This window comes from Accipiter gentilis, chromosome 19, assembly GCF_929443795.1.
Source record: "Accipiter gentilis chromosome 19, bAccGen1.1, whole genome shotgun sequence".
Lineage (NCBI taxonomy): Eukaryota > Metazoa > Chordata > Aves > Accipitriformes > Accipitridae > Astur > Astur gentilis.
The window spans coordinates 14,392,845-14,397,231 of record NC_064898.1 but is presented as its reverse complement, the minus strand read 5'-3'; positions in this window follow the sequence as shown (position 1 = coordinate 14,397,231).

Below are 4,387 nucleotides of genomic sequence, written 5' to 3'. Positions count from 1 at the left end.
AATTAAATTAATTTCCCCAAAGTCAAGTGTGTTTTGCCCATGACTGTAACTGGTAAGTGATGTCCCTGTCCTTACCTCAACCCCTGAGCGCTTCCATCATATTTTCTTCCCCTGTACTGTTGAGGAGAAAGAGTGATAGAGCAGCTTGGTGGACACCTAGAATCCAGCCAAGCTTAACCCACCACAGTGCTGTTATACCAGTACAAAATCAGTGCAAGTGGGGAAAAAAAAAATATTGCATTTTTCATTGAAAATCAAACATTTGGAGTTAGATATAGCTCAGTTTACTACATAAATATTCTATGATTAGAGCTCCAGAGTTTTACAAGTTCTAAAACTCTGCTAACAAGGCACACACTCCAAAGCACCTTAGTATCACTGAGGCTGAATGTTTTTCCTCATTTTTCTTACATGTGCTTGATCAGGACACAGAAACAAACTCTTATTCTGAACAACCTCTAGAGGAGCCTGTACAGAATGATTATGTTCCAAAGTTAAAAATATACAGCTAAACATAAAGTAGACACCGTGAACCCATCTGTGTTATTGGAGCGACTCAGCTCTGCAGAAGAGGCAAAGAGTCATTACATCCCAGGCGGAACTGCACGGGGGAGTGGAGTTCTGTGGCTTCAGGACCAGAATATTGCCAGGGAGGGAGAGAGGATGACTTTTTTTTCCATTAAGTGCAGCAAATTCACTGATGAAGATGAGCATTTTCATCATTTTCCCTCAAAGACTATTGGCTTTGTGGTTAATAAGAGCCTAATTTGTTGCTTCTGAAAGGAAAGCACTTGAACCACAATTTTGATATGTTGTGAGTGACTGCAGTAGCCATTGAGCTCTGGCTCCCACAGTAGCTGGGAATGATGACAGCACTGCAGGAGGTGCTTAAAACCAGAATAGGGAAGCGGTTGTCATACCCTTGCCCTCAGCTTGGGGCTAAACTTTTCATTAAGTTTAGTTAGATTAGGCTCCATCCCACCTATTACATTGATTTAAAGTATTTCCCTTAATCTCTTCTGCATCTGACTTTAAACCTCATTTTTCCTATTTTCTGTAGAAAGCTCATTTGCACATTATAAATAAGTGCTGTCTGCTGATAGTTACCCACCTCTGAATGGAGAACTGAAAAGTTGAAGTCCTTTGAAATGTAAATCCTGGGAAGTTGTCAGTGAGGCTGATGCCCTAATTCCAATCATGTTTTGCAGCACTGTAGCTTTGCTAACACTCACCTGCTTCCATTTGTGAGGTCCCACTCATGTCTGGTCAACTTTGAACACTTTACTAATCAATCTTTCCTCTCTCTTTACCACAAACTGGTATGTATGCCTTAGTATTTCTTACATGTTTGATGATAAATAATTGCCGTTCATTTAAAACTACTTCTAACAAGAGTTATACTTTATGGCCCAAAACAGCTGATGAGCATTCAGAAAATAGAGATATACCATGTTCACAATATAACACACTCTCACTGTATGAAGATTTCTCAGGGCTACTTTCACACAAGAAAGAAGACTTTCTGAGTAAAATCAGGGAAAGCCAGTGAGAGAGAAGCACTTCACATGCACTGTGTTCCTCTGAACATATTCTGAGAAAACTAAATTCAGCCTTGATGAAAATGCCTGAAGCTCTGCCTACTTTAGTCTGTTAACACTAAGGTGAATTTGTTTCAGTGTTTTGAAAACTAAGCAAACAAAAATCAGCTTCTTCGTGTTTAAAATAATACTGTAGGGTTTAGACAGCAACCTGAATGAAGGTGCAGCAAAACTCTATCACCCCAGGGGCTGGAAGAGATTACATTTCGGGCAATCACGCTTTTTCTTCAAACTTGTTTGCAAAAGAGGAGAAAGTGATCTCTGGTATTCTCCACAGGCACTGGTGCCTCTAAGCTCCTCTTCCTCCTGACACATAAAAGGAACAGCCTCTCCACCGCACTGAACAGAGTGTGAAGATTGCAATGGTTTTTTTCCATGAGACCTCCATCCATATTCTCCACTTCACAGAAATATGCAAGTACAAATAAAACCTTTCATGTGCCCCATCCAGATATATATCCAGGCAGGCACCTCAGTCTCAGTGATATACATCAATATACATTTGCACCAACTGCAAAACGACTTTTGCAGATGAAAAATCACTGCCAAAAAGCACTGCGTTCCAGAAGTATCTATTTTCTAAGAGCCACACAGCCCACAGATTTCCAAATAAAATGGATTACTCAGGTCTCAAAACTCTGACATCCTCACAGATATGCAGACTTCACTTTGCAAAGAAATATCATTTCTTGGGCATTACCCAACTACCTAGTTTTGCAAAAGTCAAAACTCAAGAGGAAAATTTTGATTCTTTTCCTGTTGCGTCAGGATATAATGAAATGATGAGGCAAGATGATTGTTTTCTGCAGAGAGCTAGCCGTTTTCTCTTAAGTTCTAGGGAGCATGGAGTCTTTTTCTGTGATGCTGTGAAAGGCACAGGTGTTCACAAAGGAATGTGCACACTGGCAGGCCCTGCAGTTTTTATTGGGGTAGAGGGAGAAATATAAGTATAGAAGGAATAATGAAATATGCCTTACAGCTACGCACACCGTATCTCTTGTACAAAATTCTCCTGCTGTTGGAATTAAAAGTGAGAAAGTAATCTTTTCTCTTCCTGACTGTGATAAAATCTTTGTATACCAGAGAACAACCTTTAGGCTGAACATGCCACTCACAGGCTTTTCCAGATGAAATGAAAGCACATGATACGAAAATGTGGCTGGGGTTCACATTAGTTTAACATTTGCAAACAAGCTGGGTTTACTAGGATTCCAGTTCCTACTAGGTCAGTTCACTGCATTCCTGAGACATCTAAGTATTTGGGTATATCTTGTAAGACTCCACAAACCACACTGAGTCATCTTTTATACGATAGAAAGCATCCCAGAATAGGAAAAACATATTAATGTGGTATTTTCCAAAATAACTTTCTATTAAAACAGAAATACCGCAGCATAAGTTTACTGCAAATAAAACTTGTTAAGGAAGAAATTCCTTGACAATAATTGGATTTTAAGCTAAACTTGTGACTTTCAATAGTAGAGCAGTCAAAGCTTTAATACATATTGAATGAAAGCTTTAATCATATTGAATATAAACTTAAATTAATTACACTATTGCATGCCCTACCATACAATCTATACTTCCATCAGAAAAGTAATCATAGACCTCAAACTTGAACAAACCAACAATATCAACAAATACTCTTCTACTATAAAAATCTGAAGTTTTTATGGCAAGACCTATAAAGAATAAATGGCAAAATCTTTTTTTTTAAATTTCTTTTTGCCTACTAGAGTTAAAAAGAAAGGTTAAGTCATGTAAATGCAAGAATGAGACATAGGAGTTGCTATTCCTGAATTTTTAAGTATAAATTACTCCAAAGTAACAATAATTAAACAACACACTTGGAAATAATCAAGTTTTAGCCACTCACTTAAACAGAGACTTACTAAATGTGCATATGGTAGTAGGCTTCCTTTCTTATGAGTCAGAAATACACAGATTTAAACAAAAAGTTTTGTTCACAAATATACTAAAAATCAAGCCTTCTTAATACTTAACTGACAGTTAACCACAGCAAATGAGAATTAGAGACCTGGAAAATCACAGGCATGGAGACTATGGATAAGGGGACCCCAGAATTAACTTTGCTTTATAATGTCTCGGCATACAAAGACTCAGGCTGCTGCTGAATGACAAGTCTTTGTATTGTTAACTTGCAGGCCGTACATGTGAAATATGTGCTAACACTTCCTTTACATTAAAAAATGATGTCATGGTATTAGAAATTATGTTGTGAAAAAGATATGAAAAATATATGGCTTTCAGGCAGCAGGATTACATGCGTACCGCAGTGTACTACTATACATGACATGCTTAAGCGTATCAGCAGCTCCTCAAATTTGTTTGTGTGTTAATCGTGTTTGTGAAGTTAACTTTGTGTTTTCAACAGAAGTTCACTTTCTTAATCCAGAGCCTTGTTGAAGGAACTGAGGCCCACCCAACAGGTTTGATGCTATGAGATAACCAATAGGTCAATGCAGACTTTCACAGATTAATTAAGAATGACACTGGTTGTCTCCCTGTGAATCTAGCTTCAAACAAGGACACAAAAGCAAGCATATTATAACTGTTTGATGTGGACCCACCTATGAGCCCACATCTGCCAGCCTGTAATCTGCTGCAGTTTGGCATGTCAGACAACTCTTTCAGAAAGCCACTTCATTTTATATTTTATTGCTTGAAAGTTATAGATCAATCATACTGTAAAAAAATCAAAGTATCCAGAATTTACTTGGAGAGAGATTTAAAGATAATTTGTCTGGCTTGATTTTGGAGGCACTGGA